The sequence below is a fragment of the Pinus tabuliformis genome, chromosome 2_2 (assembly GCF_031772625.1).
Source record: "Pinus tabuliformis cultivar Carrire ecotype Pingquan chromosome 2_2, CPIR1, whole genome shotgun sequence".
NCBI classification, from domain to species: domain Eukaryota; kingdom Viridiplantae; phylum Streptophyta; class Pinopsida; order Pinales; family Pinaceae; genus Pinus; species Pinus tabuliformis.
Window position 1 is genome coordinate 1156523081 of NC_142300.1, and position 20238 is coordinate 1156543318.

A 20238-nucleotide genomic window follows, 5' to 3' on the forward strand; every position below is an offset into this window, starting at 1 on the left:
GCTTATACCCGGTGAAGGAAAAGGCGCTAAAAGCGAAAAATGCATCAAAGAGGCCCGGATCAAAGAACGGAGGCAGTTTCCAATGCGCGATTAGCGCCTAGCGCTAATCTCGCATCGATGAGAAAATTGCTCAAAAAGAAAAGCCTCTAACTGCTCAGTCACTTGTAAGCCCGGAAAATGAAAAAAAGCAATGGTAAAGAACAAACTGGAAACATAAAGCTGAAAGAAGAGGTAGAAGCAATTCAAGGATTAACCAAGTGGAACTTGGATTATTACTGGGCATAAATAGTAAATCCACGTAGCCAGAGGATGAATCTCGAGCATATCATTGATTTTGCTGGAAATATGGTGCCAGCTCTTACCATTTCTGTTTTCTTAGCTCAACCAAAAGCGGAAGACAGTCAGCCGACTCTACCCAGGCTAATATTGAATGCTCGCAACATTAAGGAGCAAATGCAGAAATAGTTAGATATTAGATTTAATTTTTAGAAATAGTTTCGCTTAGAAAAAGGGCGGTCATTTAAACCGTATCGTGAATCTGTGCAATTAAGTTATTTAGTTAGTAGTATTTAAACCCTTCTCATGCATTTAGAGAAGGGTCCAGAAATTTATCAAAAACTTGTCCTCGGAACATGCACTTTTGCACCCTCGGAGGAGGTTTTGGTGAATGAATGGATCAAGATTTGTTGATGTTTTCATTTGATATCTGCTACTGATGTTGCACTTCTGTACTCTTAGTGGATGTTAGAGCAAGGAGAGATAAATCATTGTTGCTTGAAGCTTATGAGTAGGACTAGTCATAAATGGTACTTTTATCTCTTGACCATTTCCGATTATATGTTAAAGTGATATACAGTTTTTAGTTTTTTATGTATTATTGCATGAATGCTTGAGTTATCATTTGGCACTTTTGTACGATGATAGCTATTTATTTATGCCTAATGTATGAATAGCTCATTATGCGATATGCTGTTCACAACTGTTTCGTCTAACTTTTTATGCGAAATGGTTCATCTTGATTGATTTCCTTTCTTATAATGCTAAATGATCTTTATTACCAGTTGTTATTTGAAATCTCTTTAGATCGCATAATAGAAGAATTACATCCGGGGTTAGTATAGATTTAGATGTGCTGTTTATTAGATTACAATAGCATAGAATTAGATTTAAGTTTGAATTAGAATATCTTAGATAGGAACTGTTAGATCAGCAACATCGAATTCTACAGACACACACTCATAGATTGGGAAACTGGTCCCATTATCCCCAGTCGGACCCGCTATACCAAACGGATAAGGAGCTGCCAACCAAGGTCCGGACCGGGCGGGTATCCCCCTTGTTGTCAACCCGATTTTCGGGGCTTCAACATAATTGGCGCTATAAGGAGGGCATGAACTATGAATGGCAAGTAAATCCAAATCTGAATACCATTCTGAGAGTAAACCGCCCTCATCATCTCCCCCTACTTCTCCATTACATTTAAATCCAGAGTCAGAAGTTGCTCGAGTATCAACCGCTGCTACACACCCTGATATTTCAGAACAATCTAACGTAGAACTTCTTGAAGTCAAATCCCTGATTCACAAACTTCAGTGATTTTCCATTTATCCTCAGAGGTCTGATAAATCTCAAGGCAGCGTGACTTTCGCAGTACAACCCTGCTCATCCCCTAACCAGGCTAAAGAGTGAAAAGTTTGGCATCCAGCCAACCGAACTACCTCTTCCCACTAGGAAAAGAGCGAGGAAATCACCGCAAGAGTCCGACAGAGAGACTCTTTCGTCCACATCGTTCATCTCAACTACTTCACCGCAAAGTCAACCATCCACACCTCCACTCCAGATCATTGTCCGTTCGTCCACCGGAACCCCCACAACCCCTCTTCAATCATCTACAATCGTAGTATCCTCATCCTCCCAGCCTCAGGGATCATCTTCGGCACTTTCCTCTGTTAGCAGTTCAACAATGGCCCAGTCTCCATGGAACAACCCTGGGGCAGTCTTAATGCCTGCACCCTTGAGTCAAATACCGGCCCATCCTGAGAAATGGCTACCTAAATTCAATCCCGAGGCAGGCATGCTAGCAGAAGAGCACATAAACAACTTCATGCTTTCCATTAATCTCAATGGGGTTACTAATGAAGATGCTGTTGTTCGGCTTTTTCCTTATACACTACAAGGAACAGCCGGGTCATGGTACTTTTCATTACCCTCCGGATCCATCACAAGTTGGGACATCTTCCAGGAGCAATTCCTAACCAAGTTTTTTGATGACAGGTCTACGACAACGTTAATCAATGACCTATCCAATCTTAAAGCCGAAACTAGAGAGCCTATCAAGGATTTCAATTTACGTTTCAACAAAATTCCTACTGCTTCCCAGCCCAGCGAAGAAGTACGATGTGAATGGTATATCACTGCTCTACCATTGAACATAGCAATCTTCGTGGACAGGGCCAATAAAACAACCTTAGCTGATAACATGAAAGAAGCGATAGCAGTAGAGAAACAAATAATAGCCCTGGAAAAGAGATCCGCGATAGAGGAACGTAAATCCAAAAAAGTCACCTTCAAGGAAGACTCCAAGAAGAAACAAGCAAAAGATCCATTTGATTTGGAAGGATTGCAGAAAGTTCTAAAGACCATGTCCAATGAAATGGTCGACATAAAAAAGCAAGTAGCAGAAACTTCTTCAAAAAAGCCCTACAGAGCTTTTAAAAGAGGTCCTTTAATGGATTCAAAGCCACCCAATGCCATTTCAAATGTTGAATCCGAGGAAGAAGAAGAGGAAATTGCCACTGAAGGGCAGACTGATGACAAAGAAGTTGTGGAATTACAAGGAATGTGGGATTTCATCCTCCCACAAGAAGAGGATCAAGAAGTATTTCCAGTTAGCACACGAAGCAAAAATCAGCTTGATCCTCCCCAAACTACCCCTAAGCCGAAGAGCGCAAGCTCTGCAATAAAGGATAAAGTTGCGACAAAGAAAACGATATCTAAAGTGACTCAAACCAGCCTAGTCCAAGAAGATGAAATGACTCCATCTAAAACACTGATAGTGTCAGATGAAATGGAGTACAATATTATTGAAGACATGAAGAAGACTAGGGCTAACATCACCCTTTACGAACTGAGCAAGTTGAAACATCAACAAAAGATAATGATGAAAGAATTACATGTCGTGCTAGTTGCACCTTTGCCTGCCGCTGTACTTTCTCAAGCTTCCCATAACATGGGAAGACCTCCAACTAACACGATCAATAAGATTGATCCAAATGACATCGCTCTAATTGGAGGAAGATCAAGATCTCACACTCCCCCGTTTCTCCTTACTTATGAAATCTTCAATAAAAATGTGCACAATTGTTTGGTAGATTCCGGTGCTTCATCGAATATTTTACCCAAATCTATATGTGCCAAGTTAAATGTTCAACCACAGAAATCCACAATGCGCATAGTTCAGCTAGATCGATCTCAAGTCGAAGTGATCAGCGAACTAAATCAAGTAACCATAAGGTTGTCATCCAACCCGAAGGTATGCCAGGTTATTGACATTCTAGTTGCCGATATCCCAGAATTCTATGGCTTAATTCTTAGTATGGATTGGTTAGAAAAACTCCATGGATACTTCACAACCGACTGGTCGCACATGTGGCTGCCCTACAATGGTAAACCAAATCAAATAAAAGTTGAACGAGAGCTACACCAAAAGTACATAGTAACGGAGTTAGAGGGAGAAAATGAACCAGTAGCATATAACAACAGCATTATTGGAAATTACTCGGTAGATTCTTTTCTCGGCAATTTCAATGCTCATGCGTCACCCTATTTAGAACATTCTGTTTTGTCCCAAGTCAAAAAAAATTCTCGAACTGATAGTTCGAAATGTATCAATTTTTTAGATAAACCTGTAAATAAATCTTTGTTTTGGAAATTATTTTTTGATGGTTCTAGATCTAACGAAGGAGCGGGAGCAGATAAAATCATGCTCACATGCAAACTCAAATTCTATTGCACAAACAATACAGCAGAATACGAGGCTTTGGTTCAAGGCCTGTACAAAGAAATCGGATTAGACGTCAAGTATCTTCAAGTTTTTGGAGACTCTGAGATTGTGGTTAAACAGGTACGTAACACTATACATTGCTTATCAGGTCATTTAAAACACTATCAATCCTTAGTACAAGATCTAACTAAGCATTTCATAGCGTTTAATATTTCTTCAATCCCAGGCTCCAAAACACAAGTGCAGACCTTTTGGCTAATGTAGCTTCTAAGCTTATTCCGTTCGAAGATTTTAGTCCAGATAGATTCTCAATAGAATTAATCTTTAGACCGTCCATTCCTGACAACATCACAAATTGGAGAGTATTCAATGACGATCCTGATATCGTAAATTTCCTCACGTTTGAAGGATCCTACTCCAATCAAATAATTGACGAAGACCAGCACGATCGACAATTGCAACAAAATAGCACTAATAATGCTATACCTAAGTCGGTGGTCAAGTTAGAAGACTTGTACAATTTGAAAGATCGGTTTAAAAGGTCTACCAATTCAAAACTCCAAATTTCAACCTTGAACTACGAATTAGTAAACCTAGGGACCGACGCTAAACCACAAAATATTAATCTAGGCCTCGGCCTAGCCCCTGAAGAGAAACTAGCGTATATTCGTCTTTTGAGACAATATAAAAATGTTTTTGCCTGGAATTATGATGAGCTGAAAACATACGACACTTCCATCATCCAGCATACTATTCCCATGATCGATAATGAAAAACCTGTCCAACAAAAGCTGAGAAAGATCCACCCCAACTTAGAAAATTAGATAAAAACTGAGCTCAATAAGTTATTGAAAGCCAGGATAATCTTTCCCGTCAGACATTCCAAATGGGTCTCCAATATGGTACCTGTTAGAAAGAAAAACGGAGATATTAGGATTTTCATTAACTTTCGGAACCTTAACAAAGCCTGTCAAAAAGATAATTTTCCTCTACCACCTATGGAACAAATACTGTAGGCAGTGGCGGGCTCAGAATTAATGTCTTTCTTGGATGGATTTTCAAGATACAATCAAGTGTTGGTACATCCTAATGATCAATTGAAAACCACATTCCGAACTAAATGGGGCACATACGGATATCGAAAGATGCCATTTGGTTTGATTAATGCTGGTGCCACATTTCAGAGAGCCATGGACATCACATTCAAAGGTTTAGTGAATAAATCTATAGTAATTTATTTGGATGATATAACAGTGTACTCGAAGAAGCGAAGCGACCATCTCAAAGACCTAAAACAAATCTTTCAACGGTGTTTAAGGTATGGAATTTCACTTAACCCAAGGAAATCTTTTTTCGCGCTAAGTGAAGGGAAAATTCTAGGATTCATAGTGTCAAAATCCGGTATTCACATTGATCCCAACAGAATCAAAGAAATTTCTGAAATATCCCTACCTCATAACAGAAAAGCCATGCAATCTTTCCTTGGTCAGATCAATTTTGTGAAGAGATTCGTTCTAGATTTTTCACGAATTGTGTCTCCTTTGCAAACGATGATTAAAAAGAATTCAAATTTTAGATGGGGTCAAGATGAACATGAAGCATTCAACCTGATCAAACAAGCTATTATTAATGCTCCAGCTTTAGCAACTCCGAATTTTTCAGACCCTTTTATTTTATACACATTTGCCTCAGATAAGTCATATGTTGCGATTCTAACTCAAGCAAATCAAGAAAAAGCGGAAGCTCCAATTACGTTTTTTAGCTCAAATTTACAGGGTGCTGAACTAAACTATTCAGACGTGGAGAAACAGGCTTATGCTATTTTCAAAGCGGTCAAATACTTCAGACCTTTCTTACTTAAAACCCATACTAAGATCATAGTATCGTTTCCAGCGGTAAGGAATCTTCTAGTACAAAAGGATGTGGGTGATCAAAGGGCCAATTGGGTTACTGCCTTACACGAATATGATATTGAGATCAAACCAGCAAACACTGTAAGAGGTCAAGGCTTCTGCAAAATGCTGGCTGGAGCATCGCAAATTTCTGAAATTCCATCTGAAGAGGTACAAATGTGTGAGGTAATCCTAAACGATGCAGAATCATTATATGTTGATATCATTTATTATCTTAAGAACATGTATGCTCCTTCACACCTTGATCATACTAAGAAAAGAGCTCTAAGGCTGAAAGCCAAACAATATCAGCTCATAAATGATATTCTTTTTAGGAAAAATTATGATTCTGTTCTTCTTAGGTGTCTTGAGAAAGCTGAAGCTGAAAAAGTTTTGCAGGAACTCCACGATGGGCCGGCAGGTGGACACTACGCTGGAGATGCTACTGCACATAAAATCTTACGCGTAGGATATTTCTGGCCCATGCTGTTTAAAGACTCGCACAGTTACGTGAGAAGATGTCAAGTCTGCCAAACTACTGTTGGAAGACAAAAGAATTCGTCCCTACCACTACAACCGGTAAACATCGAGCAACCTTTCAGTCAGTGGGGTTTGGACATAATAGGTGAGATCGTTCCTCACTCTTCTAAGCAGCATAGATACATCCTCACAGCAACAAATTATTTTACTAAGTGGGTAGAAGCAGTTCCACTCAAGACGGCTAATTCTAAAAATATCATAGAGTTCATAGATCAATTTATAATCACCAGGTTTGGATTGCCATCCACTTTAATTTTTGATAATGCACCATACTTTTCTGGATATGCAATGATTGAATTTGCACTTAAAAGAGGATTCAAACTTAAATATTCGGCCAATTACTACCCACAAGGTAATGGGTTAGCTGAGTAAACAAATAAAAACCTAATCAGGATTATTAAAAGAAGAGTTGACCAAAATCAAAAGAATTGGCACAAGGCTTTGATATATGCTTTATGGGCAGATCGGATAACGCAAAAATCTTCTATCGGCACTTCTCCCTTTAATTTAGTTTATGAGAAAGAAGTGGTTCTTCCAACTCACTTAGCCATTCCCTCTTTGTCTTTAGTACAATACATTGACGAAGTACCCACTTCCTCCTTACAGCTAAGACAAATGGAAATAATTAAATTAGAAGAACAATGAGAACAAGCTAGGAAAATGCATGCTCATCATCAAGCACTAGTAAAATCCTCTTTTGATTCAAACATAATGACCAGAAAAGATTTTCAGATGGGAGATTTAGTTTTAAAGTGGGACAAGGCTCATGAAGAAAAGGCCAAACATACAAAATTTCAAAGGATGTGGCTTGGTCCTTTTCAGATTGTTGAAGTCATAGGTCCATCAACGTTTGTGTTACGGGATTTAGCAGGTAAGAGGGATCCTTTGCCTTTTAATGGACAAATTCTCAAGAAATATTTTCCATAGAAGATTATTCTTCTATTTTTGTAGAATAGTTGTTTTTTTATTTTTCATAATAAAACCAGTTGTGAATGGTTACATTAGGCATTTACGAAAAAGACACCAATTCTCTTTCAGATTTTGAACTTTTCGCTTGTATAAATAGAAAATCTTTTGGAAAACTGATCTTTATTATTGATAGATACAGTTAAAAACTTTAGCCTAGATATGATACTAGTTTCAACTTCAAAAAATTTGATGAAAGCAACCTTTAGGGAAGAAATTTTTTTATCTCAATACAATGAAAGGTATCAATAACAAAATAAAGATTCTCTGTAGAACAACTGTTTCCAAAAACTCTATTATTGTCGTCCAGAGCTATCTTAAGGAAACAATGACTTCCTCCCTGCTAAGGAAAATCACAACTTTCAGAGGAATAACCCAAGGATACACTTTATCTTGGAGAATAAGAGGTCTCATCACGAGCCAGCTTATCATTATAACAGATATTATAACTTGCTGACTTTGCCAATACTGTACACCACAACAGGGCAATGACTCAAGATTGTTGTAATCAAAAGACAAGGGGTCTCATCATGAGCCAGCTTGTTCAGCAAAGTTATAAATCAAGTGAATGACTGTGTCATAATTTGGCTACCAAACCAAGACATTGTTCTTTAAGAATAAAAAGAAAATCAAAGAAATAAGTGTGGATATGGATTTTTCTTTGAAAGTTGTAGGCCACCTTAAGTAGGATACAGGATCATTGCTGGGTAATAGGTAACCCTGTCGAGGCTATAAACGCCTGCTGGCAGCAGAGGCTCTACCTACGACAAATGAGCATATTTAAAACTGGTTTACAGAGGAGACTTTGTTTTATCTTTACAAGACCAAGTAATGGTTGATGTAAATACAAGGACTAGCCTGAGGAAGCAAATAATCAAAGTAGAAAAAGGTTGAAACAAAATATCATTGACAGTTTAGAGCATAATGTACTTTATCTTTCCATAATAAAGTTTAATTTTCTAAAAAAAATTCTGTTTTGGAAGTTTGAAAAAATTCAATAGAAAAGCATAGATAACTGGTTCTTCCAAGTGAATCGCCAATTTTTGTGGCCACCAACAACCCCCTCCTTATTTAGTATTAGCAATAACACTAGATAAGTGGGGACCCTTAGTAAAAAATTCAAAAGATTCAATTAAAACTCATGTATTTTACTCCTTAAGAAAACATCGCATCGCGCAAAGAATGATAGGACATTTCCTTATGAGTAAAAACGATAAACTATGAAATTGCGACGCGAATTCCATCGCATTGCATGCATTAAGAAATGCTCACATTGGAAAACTTTAAAAAATCGCCGATATCCGATATGAGATAGTGGATATCGCATATCGCAATGTCGCATGAAAAACACAACCATTTAACGATTGTAACAATCTGCGATTTTGCGATAGCGCGATACTGCGATCCGCGATCTTGCGATAGCGCGATCAAGCAACCTTGCGATAGCACATCTTAATAAAATTTGCGGTAATGCGATGCTGCGATGCGAATCACAGAAACATTCCATCGCATATTTTCCCCAGCTCAACATTCAAGAAAAGCTTTCCATAAACCAAAAACTGGATACGCACTTTAATGATAATTAATGAATGATACGCCAGTTGTTAATGAAAGATGGTTTTGTGTTTTTCGAAGAGTCAGTTCACGTCAGGTGGCATGTTTTTGTACATCCATAGAGCTTAAATCTTTCTTGTCGATTTTTATTATCATTACTCTCTCCTCATGTGTGAACTGCAGGAACGAAAAACAGAAGTAACACAAAAACAATGTGCAGGAAGCCATGAAGGAAAAGGGTAAAACTCCAATGCTCAGAGATAAAGAAAAGATGCCATCATAAACGGATACCGCATGCAACAGAGCCGCAGATTCACAGAGCACTGCTGAGCTATCCATTACAGATCTTTCATTCACAGCCATGGTTGAATGAGTAGTTGAACAATGCTGATATCAACAGGCGGTTTAATGCTCAAGGTCAGAAGCTCAGGAAAGTAGTATGTTTACAAATTTTGAAGCTTATACCCGGTGAAGGAAAAGGCGCTAAAAGTGAAAAACGCATCAGAGAGGCCCGGATCAAAGAACGGAGGCAGTTTCCGATGCGCGATTAGCGCCTAGCGCTAATCGCGCATCGCTGAGAAAATTGCTCAAAAATCAAAGCCTATAACTGCTCAGTCACTTGTAAGCCCGGAAAACGCAAAAAAGCAACAGTAAAGAACAAACTGGAAACATAAAGCTAAAAGAAGAGGTAGAAGCAATTCGAGGATTAACCAAGTGGAACTTGGATTATTACTGGGCATACACAGTAAATCCACGTAGCTAGAGGATGACTCTCGAGCATATCATCGAGTTTGCTGAAAAGATGGTGCCAGCTCTTACCATTTATGTTTGCTTAGCTCAACCAAAAGTTGAAGACAGTCAGCTGACTCTACCCAGGCTAATATTGAATGCTCGCAACATTAAGGAGCAAATGCAGAAATAGTTAGATATTAGATTTAATTTTTAGAAATAGTTTCGCTTAGAAAAAGGGCGGTCATTTAAACCATATCCTGAATATGTGTAATTAAGTTATTTAGTTAGTAGTATTTAAACCCTTCTCATGCATTTAGAGAAGGGTCCAGAAATTTATCAAAAACTTGTCCTCAGAACATGCACTTTTGCACCCTCGGAGGAGGTTTTGGTGAATGAATGGATCAAGATTTGTTGATGTTTGCATTTGATATCTGCTACTGATTTTGCACTTCTGTACTCTTAGTGGATGTTAGAGCAAGGAGAGATAAATCATTGTTGCTTGAAGCTTATGAGTAGGAATAGTCATAAATGGTACTTTTATCTCTTGACCATTTTCACTTATATGTTAAAGTGATATACAGTTTTTAGTTGTTTATGTATTATTGCATGAATGCTTGAGTTATCATTTGGCACTTTTGTACGGTGATAACTATTTATTTATGCCTAATGTATGAATAGCTCATTATGCGATATGATGTTCACAACTGTTTCGTCTAACTTTTTATGCGAAATGGTTCATCTTGATTGATTTCCTTTCTTATAACCGCTGAATGATCTTTATTACCAGTTGTTATTTGAAATCTCTTTAGATCGCATAATAGAAGAATTACATCTCGGGTTAGTATAGATTTAGATGTGCTGTTTATTAGATTACAATAGCATAGAATTAGATTAAAGTTTGAATTAGAATATCTTAGATAGGAACTGTTAGATCAGCAACATCGAATTCTACACACACACACTCATAGATTGGGAAACTGGTCCCATTATCCCCAGTCGGACCCGCTATACCAAACGGATAAGGAGTTGCCAACCAAGGTCCGGACCGTGCGGGTATCCCCCTTGTTATCGACCCGATTTTCGGGGCTTCAACAACACCATACATCACTAACCACGTGAGCGAGGCATTGGAGCCACTACTTACTCCTCAAAGAAAATATTATAGACTCTCTTTGCTATGTGGGAGGAGCTGAGGTGAAAATTCCTTTGCATGTACAAATTAGGGGGTATTTATAGCCAAGGGTGAAATTGACCATTGTGGTTGTTTGACTACCCTCATGACTGTTTGACTTCCATGACTTTTCTACTTTTACATGACTCTTAGTACAAAAAGTGGGTCTCTTGGACTTCCACATTACATTACATTGATTGACTTCATAGCCCATAGTAGAGATGTGGGTGACGTGACTCATGACATGACTCAACATGACAGTGCTAGTACATTCATGTTGCTGCTGGAGTGCATGTTGAGCTACAATGCTGCTAAGTGATGGATATATTCATGGTGTAGCACAGCTTCACCTCTGCAAGGCAAAGTGCGCGGAGTCTTCGATGGTATTTGGTTCACATGATGATGCTTTGGCACGTTGTTCCTTTCTTACATGTTGGAAGGCTTGACAAGCTCATTTGTTCACGAAAGGTGCATGTTCGTCCGTTCATCCGTCCGTGAGAACATCTTCCATGTTTGCTCGTCCATCCGTCCATGAACACATCTTTGCATGATTATCCATTCGCGAGCACATCTCTTCACATGCATCATTCGTTCATCCATTGGTGAACTTGTCCTTTTGCATGTGCTCCTTTCGTTCATCCATTTCGTTGTCACACGATGTTTGTTAATGTACCTGTGCCTACAGTCACTCATGACGACATGACATCAAATCCAAAAAGCCTCCTAGTCTACCGTGACACATGATCATTTCGGATGCAGGTGACCGAGAGAGGCAACAAGGTTGCAAAGCGGGATGATGGCTTCGGGCACTGTTGATGAAAACTGCGCAAGAGTCACTGAGAGATGAAGATGGTCAATCCAAGTCGACAGTGACTGTCTGCGAGGTTTTGCTTGGCTGGAAGGAAAAATTGTGCAAATTTTGAGAGGAATAGTCTCGGTTGTACGAAGGCTAGGTGTAGAGCTTTGAAACTACACCTCTCCTACACACTTTCCTAGAACTTTTTCCACTCTCCTGGACCTCCTAAGTTATCAAAATCACTGCATATTGATTCTAAAGGAGCATTTAACGTGGCTTTCTAACTATGTTTTGTGTTTGTTGTTTGAACTAGATTTTGCTCATTAGGTGTGGAATCAGGTCACTTTCCACAGCTGATTCAACTTTCTACAGCTGTTTTTGTTAAAATCTATGTTTCAGGTGTCACCAGGAAAAACAAGCCACATGGGCAAGTTAGAAATGACCTGGACATGGATCAGGTCCTATTGGTTCAGCCGAATTCATCAAGGGAAGTTGTGGTCAACGGTGGTCAAACGGTGGTCCTACGTAAGAGTCCTACGACATCCAGACTCTGTTTTCCAGCACGTGAAGGATTCTAAAGGATGTGTGGCCGTTCCTAACTCTCTGGGGTCTATTGCCACCTGTAGATTGACCCATGACGAGAATCTAACAACCACGAGTTGATAGATTTAATATTTTTGACAACCAGTACACTAAATCCATGGACACTGTCTTTTACATGTCCCATGTTCACGCAGTTTTACAAGAAAACATTTATGCAACAGTTATGTAAACTTTGTTATAAATAACGCGTTTCTATAATGCATAGTTTAGTTTTTGGTGAATGTAATTTTTGTTGTTCAAGCCCACTGTGTCGTGACACTAGTTTTATTGTTGTAACCGTGTTATGAAATATATGAGAAGACTCTGTTTTACATGAGCACGTGAACATAGTCTTGGACTGATAGCTTGTTGACCGAGGCTGTGCAGAGGGCCCCTGTACGCTGAGGTTCCGTTTATTTTGTTTTTGTAGAGTTTCCTGCATTGTTTTCTTATTTCCATTTGCATATATTCCACCTGTGTATATTTCAATTGTCATGATATTAACATTCCACTTCTGTTCATGATTTTACAGCTTGGTATAACACTGATCAGTTCATGTATGTTTCAGGATAGAGTAGGCAGCCCGGGCATCTGCATATAATTTTCACAATGACTAATGACATGGGATTAATTCTCTACTGACTTTGCTTTTCCTAGTTCTTAATTCCAGTCCTGTTTTGTTGATTTCAGTTTTGTTTCCTTGCTTTATTAGTTATCTTAGTTATTAAATTGCTCATATCATTGTCAGTTACCTCTGAAAGCCATAGCTGGACTGCTGGCGAGGGATTAAAGTATGAATGTGTAATTTGATTTTAGTTTTACTTTTCTGCAATTAGATATTAAATTGCTCATATCATTGTTGGTTACCTCCGAAAGCCATAGCTAGACTACTGGCGAGGGATTGAAGTATGAATGTGTAATTTGATTTTAGTTTTACTTTTCTGCAATTAGATATTAAATTTCTCATATCATTGACGGTTACCTCCGAAAGCCATAGATGGACTACTGGCGAGGGATTGAAGTATGAATGTGTAATTTGATTTTAGTTTACTTTTCTGCAATTATATATTAAATTGCTCATATCATTGACGGTTACCTCCGAAAACCATAGCTGGACTACTGGTGAGGGATTGAAGTATAAATGTGTAATTTGATTTTAGTTTTACTTTTCTGATATTAGATATTAAATTGATCATATCATTGACGGTTACCTCCGAAAGCCATAGTTGGACTCCTGGCGAAGGATTGAAGTATAAATGTGTAATTTGATTTTAGTTTTACTTTTCTGCAATTAGATATTAAATTGCTCATATCATTGACGGTTATCTCTGAAAGCCATAGCTGGACTACTTGCGAGGGATCGAATTATGAATGTGTAATTTGATTTTAGTTTTACTTTCCTTGCAATTTTTAATTTCTTTGAGTGCAGTAGCTTAAATCATTTTTCTGTATTTAGACAACAGCAGAGATGATAGTTTTATGATCAGTAGTTCATTATTTACTTGTTTTAAATAGCAGCACATTTTCATTGTTTTAAATAGCAGCACATTTTCATTCTTGTTCAAGTTCTACTTTCATCACTAGTATATACTAAGATCCTCTGAAGTGTTAAGTTTTGGGAACCATTATAGAGGACACAACTGCCTTAAAATCTATAACCATACTTACCTTCTAGAAACTTAGGAATAGGAATTCCATTCAGGAGATAAACAAAAATAAAAACCCCCAAAACAAAATAAAAACTGAAAAACGACAAAAACATAGAAAGAGGCTATCTTTCATATATAGTGCGCCACACTTCATCAGTGTACGACTCCCGGATTGATAATTAACGTAGCAATTTAGGACACACTAAATTAACCAAAAATTTTGGCGCCGTTGCCAAGGAAGTGTAACTAGGTAGCCAATCTCTTAAAAAAAAGGGGGGGAAATTGATAACTTCTTGAAGTATGCTCTCCTCTTGCACCTAGTGTGATCTGGAGGATCAGAAAAGAGAGTTGTTAGTTTAATAATTTCCTGATTATGCTCTCTTGTTGCACCTAGTGTGACCTGGAAGATCAGAAAGAGAATTATTAGCACAAATTAAAAAAAAAAAAAATGACATGCATATAACAAGATATTCTAGGGGAAGGTTTATAGCTAGGGCCAAAAGTTCAATTTTCACAACTCCTGCTACTTCAAGGCATAGACAAGATACACCTCCATCATCTCTGACTCACACTCCCAGCCTTAGGATTCTTGGAATTCAAGGAGCAGTAGCTGAATTAGGAGACTCTCCACACTATCCACCAAATCTGACATAGGAGAAGAACCTTTCTTCACTTCTACAGGGGAACACATTGTAATCAAAGAAGTAGAATCACCTGAAGAAGACCAGGGATAAATTCTTCCTCATTCGCCATTAATAGAAGAACCAGAGGACTCTGAGAACTCTGAGGAAACTATCATGACAGAAGAAGAAGTAGATGGATTCGGAGGAGGGGGTAGAGGTATAGGTAGAGATAGAGGAGGAGGAAACAATGGAGGAGGTAGAGATAACAATGGGGGAAATAGGGATGGAGATAAATCATTTGGATTTCCTATAGTCAATGAGGAGACCCATACAACAATGAAAAACATTTCACCATCTGTCCTCCCAAACTTTTATGGGTTGCGAAGTGAGGATCCTCAAACATTTCTATTTGAGTTTGAAGTCTTGTGACGAACCTATGATTATATGGAAGACTCTCAAAAACTCAAACTGTTTCCTTCAACATTGAAAGGAACTACTTTGAAATGGTTCATGGGATTAGTCACTCAGTCTATTAGGACTTGGAATGATATGAAACAAACATTTTTGGACAGATACTTGGATTATTGTACGCCCACCAATCATAAGAATGAGGTATTCAAGATGATGCAAAAAGAAGATGAAAACTTGGAGGATTTACTTGAAAGATTTCAATACAACTTAAAGAGAGCAAAAATGAGCAATTTAGATGAGGAAACCTTGAAAGCCCTTCTATTAAAATCCATTAGAGATGAATGGATAAATATTTTAAACATGATGGGGAAGGGAGATATTTCTCAACTTCCACTCCATGACATAGCAGAACTAGGTGTCCATCTCTCAAGGGGAAAATCTAAAACTGGAAAAGGGCCTAGAGATCCTTCTCTTATTAGAGCAAACAAATCTGCAACTGGATCAGTAAGTAGGGCAGAGATTGGCAATATGCTTGATGAGTTCAAAATTTATATTTTAGGGAGCCTTAGTGAACAACTAGACATCCTTAAAATACAAAACAAGCAGAAAGCAGAAGCTGAAGCCTTAGCCATCTTTTGTCCAAAAATGTAGAAAGAAACATGCTTTAAGGGAATGTCCCTTGGATGCAAAAGTTGTAGAGACATGTGTGATTTGCTCAGAAAGCCATGAGACCAAGGATTGTCCTTCAATTCCTGGGCTCAAAGCTATCTTTCAGGAAGATCCAAATTCAGTAGAATCCCTTTATTTTCTTTCAAGAAGACCATGGCAGGGGCCACAAAATCAAGGATTTAACAATCCTATGAACTTTTAGCCCCCACCAAATTGGAATTCTTGGCAATAACCTTGACCCCAATCTCAAAATCCATACCAATCATGGGCACAAGGGATGCAAAATCCTTATGGGAGATTTGCTCAATTTTATCAATATCCTCCATCTTTTCAAAATCAACAAAATCCACAAATTCCAAATCAAAACCCACAACTTTCATTACCATTTCCGCAACAGCAACCTTCTCAACAAAATCCAAATTCTCAACTTTTGCTTCCATTTCAACAAAAGACAAATCAACTACCAGCCCAGCCATTGCCAAATCCCAATAATAAAAATCCTCAAAATGCTTACATGGTAGAAGGACAACAATTTCCTACCTATATGATTGTTCCTCTCAACGATGTACAACTCAGGTCTAGTAGAGTTTTAGAAAAACCTTCTAAGGATGTTCAAAAGCAAGATACCTCTGAGGAGGATTCACTTAAAACTAACAAAGTTTCTGAAGAAGAATCTCTTCAAAACCCAACCATTCAAAAAGAAAAAGAAAAAGAGTCGACCCCCACAACTCCTATAGTTGAGCAACCTACATCTTCATCCACACCTCCTTTCCCTGAAAGATTACAAATTGAAAAAGGGGTGGAAAAACAAATCTTGTTGCCTGACTATGATTTCCTAGATGAATTAAATAATGTCTGTATCAAGATTCCCTTGCTACAAGCCATTAGAGAGATTCCTATTTTAGCAAAAACAATAAAGGAGTTGGGTCTCAAAAGACCAGGAAGGAAACCAAGAGATACAAGAAGAATCCACCTGGTAGGAAAAATTGCAGATATCACGATGGGAAAAATTACCATGCAGAAATATGTAGATCCAGGTAGTCCAATTGTCAAGACACATATAAATGGGATAGAAATTCCAAATACTTTGATTGAATTAGGGGCTGCTATCAACATTATGAATAGACAGACTATGGAACAGCAAAAACTTCCTAATCTTCTTTTTACACCTACCTTACTGCAACTTGCAGATAGATCAATAATCAAACTAGATGGTGTATTATAAGATATTTCAGTCTCCTTAGATTCTTGGGAATATCCAGTAGATTTCATGATTTTGACTCCCAAGAGTAATTTAGGAGGGCACCCACTCATCTTAGGAAGACCTTGGCTAGCCACAGCTGATGCTTTCATTAGTTGTAGATCTGGGGATATGTACATTTCTAATGGTAGTTTGACAAAGAAATTCAATTTGTATCCTCTAGAAAAAGCAGTTACAGAAGTAGGAGACAATGAATGGGTCGACGATGAGGACACTATACAACCTGTCTTTACCATTTCTAAAATTAGTGAAGATAGTCAAATTCTGAACACATTAGAAAATTTTGAAACATCATCAAAATATGGCCCCACACAATTTCAGTTAGATTCTGACATTGAGTATTTATCATCAAGACAAATGTCTCTTTACTCTATGGAAGAGTTTGGTAGCTCTACCATTGAGATTTTTCCAGGTAAAACATTGAATATCAACAAAAACTTGGAAAAATCACAACAGGGGGAGCTAACCAAAATCTTGCAAAAACATTCTACTGCATTTGCATGGGAGTATACTGATATGAAAGGTATTGACCCTAAGACTTGCATCCATCATATATATATTGAGGAAAACAGTAGACCAATCAGACAACCTCAGAGAAGGATGAATCCAAATCTTAGGGAGATAGTGAAAGAAGAGCTCCAAAAACTACTTAATGTAAACTTCATTTATCCAATTTCAGATAGCCGATGGGTTTCTCCTTTGGTTATAGTACCCAAAAAGAATGGTAAATGGAGGGTATGCATTGATTACAAGGAATTAAACAAAGCAAACTTGAAGGATCACTTTCCTTTGCCCTTTATCGATCAAGTATTAGATACATTAGGAGACAAAAAGTACTTCTCATTTCTGGATGGTTTTAGTGGTTATAATCAAATTCAGGTAGCACCTGAGGATCAGGACAAGACCATATTTACCTGTCCATGGGGAAATTTTGCTTATCAAGTGCTTCCTTTTGGATTATGTAATGCACCTGCAACATTCCAAAGAGCAGTATTAGGAAATTTTTCTGATCTAATCCATGATTGTGTAGAGGTTTATATGGATGATTTTACAGTTTATGGTAATTCATTTGAAGAGGCATTAGAAAATTTGGAAAAAGTCCTTATAAGATGTAAAGAGACAAACCTTTCATTAAGCCATGAAAAATGCTTTATGATGTTTACTGAAGGTATTGTTTTAGGAAATCATATTTCAGGGGATGGGATTAAAGTTGATAGATCAAAAGTTGAAGTTATCTCCAAATTGTCTATTCCAAATTGTCAAAAAGATGTTAGAAGTTTTCTAGGATTTACTGGATACTATAGAAGATTTATAGAAAACTTCACTAAAATAGAATCTCCACTCTTCAAACTGCTTACAAAAGACTGTGAATTCAAATGGGATCTTGATTGTCAATCAACATTTGAAACTTTGAAAACAAGAATATCTGAAGCGCCTATCTTGAGAGGACCAAATTGGAAACTCCCTTTCCATATTTCTACAGATGCTTCAGATACAGCTCTAGGAGCTGTGTTGGGTCAAAAAGATTTAGTTCCTTATGCCATTTACTATACCAGTAAAAATTTGACTCCCACTGAGTTGAACTATACTGTAACTGAAAAAGAGTTCTTAGCTGTTGTTCATGCAATCAATAAGTTTAGACATTATATAACAGGCTATGAAACTTTTATTCATACTGATCATTCTGCAATTAGATATCTAATGAACAAACCTATTACTAATGGCAGAGTTACAAGGTGGCTCCTACTTTTACAGGAATTCAATATTACTGTGTTGGATAGACCAGGGAAACAAAATACAATAGTTGATTTCTTGTCTAGGCTTTAGAATACTAAATAAGATTATCCTGTAGAGGATAAGTTTCTTGATGAATATTTATTTGCAGTAACTACTAAGACTCCTTGGTATGCAGATATAGCTAACTATTTGGTTACAGGGAAACTACCTCCACATTTATTTCCTAGTGAAAGAAGAAAGATTATTCAGGAGAGTTCAAAATATTCCTGGATTTCTAACGAATTTTTTAAAACAGGGCCAGATCTTGTGATCAGAAGATGTGTTAGGGAAGACAAAATGCCTGATATCTTCAAAGCATGGCATGATGAACCATGCGGTGGACACTTTGCTGACAAAAGGACAACCTATAAAATCCTCTCCTTAGGATATTTTTGGCCATCCCTTTTCAAAGATACAAAACAATATGTCAAAAGGTGTGACAGCTGCCAAAGAGTAGGGAAACCTACGCTTTCAAACGAAATATCATTGCAACCACAGATACTCATCGAACCCTTTGAAAAATGGGCTTTAGACTTCATTCGACCTATTAATCCACCATCTAAACAAAGAAAGTATATATTGGTATGTACTGATTATGTCACTAAATGGGTAGAAGCCAAAGCATTACTTTCTTCTACTGAAAATTCAGTTGTTAGTTTTCTTTACGAGGATATTTTTACTCGCTTTGGTGTTCCAAGAGAAATTGTGACAGATCAGGGAAGTCAATTCACATCCAACCTGGTGGAGAAGTTGATGGAAGAATACAAAATCAAGCACAGAAAATCTACTCCTTACCATCCGCAAGCAAATGGCCAAGTGGAGTCTACAAACAAAGTTATTGAAGGTATCATCACCAAAATTGTTCATCTACACATAAGAGATTGGGCAGAAAGGCTTCCTGAAGCCTTGTGGGCCTACAGAACTACATGGAGAAATACAACAGGACATTCTCCCTATGAACTTTTTTATGGGAAAGAAGTCCTGCTCCCCATTGAGTTCCAAGTCAAAACTTTCAAGATGAGATCAGTTGGGAATGGATCTATCAGAAGCCCAAAATCATAGAATGGAGCAATTGAATGAGCTAGATGAGATCAGACAAGAGGCAATCCTAAGAACTGATCTAGTTCAATATCAAAGAGCTAAGTGGCATGAAAAATACATCAGGGAGAAAAAGTTTCAAGAAGGAGATTGGGCATTGCTATTTGATTCCAAGTTTAAAGATTTTAAAGGAAAATTTCAGACTCATTGGCTTGGGCCATATGAGATTGACAAAATCTTTAGCAATGGAGCGGTAAGAATAAAAACCATTGATGAACATCAAACTCCTCTTATTGTGAATGGCCATAGATTAAAGATCTATCATAAGCCACTCTCAAAAGAGGAATTTGTCAAAATCTTTCAAGATAGTTCTGCAATAAGGCTGGTGAAGAAGAATCCTTTTTCTCCACCAACCTAGCCTTTGCTCTTTTCTGTTTCTAAAAAATAAAAATAAAAATGTATAAGCCTGAAAACCAATCACTGATTGGCCAGAAAATATAAGGCAAAAATCAGGAACTCCTGACACCCTATATTTTCCAAAAAAATTTCTCTCTCATTTCATAGTTTTGTGACAC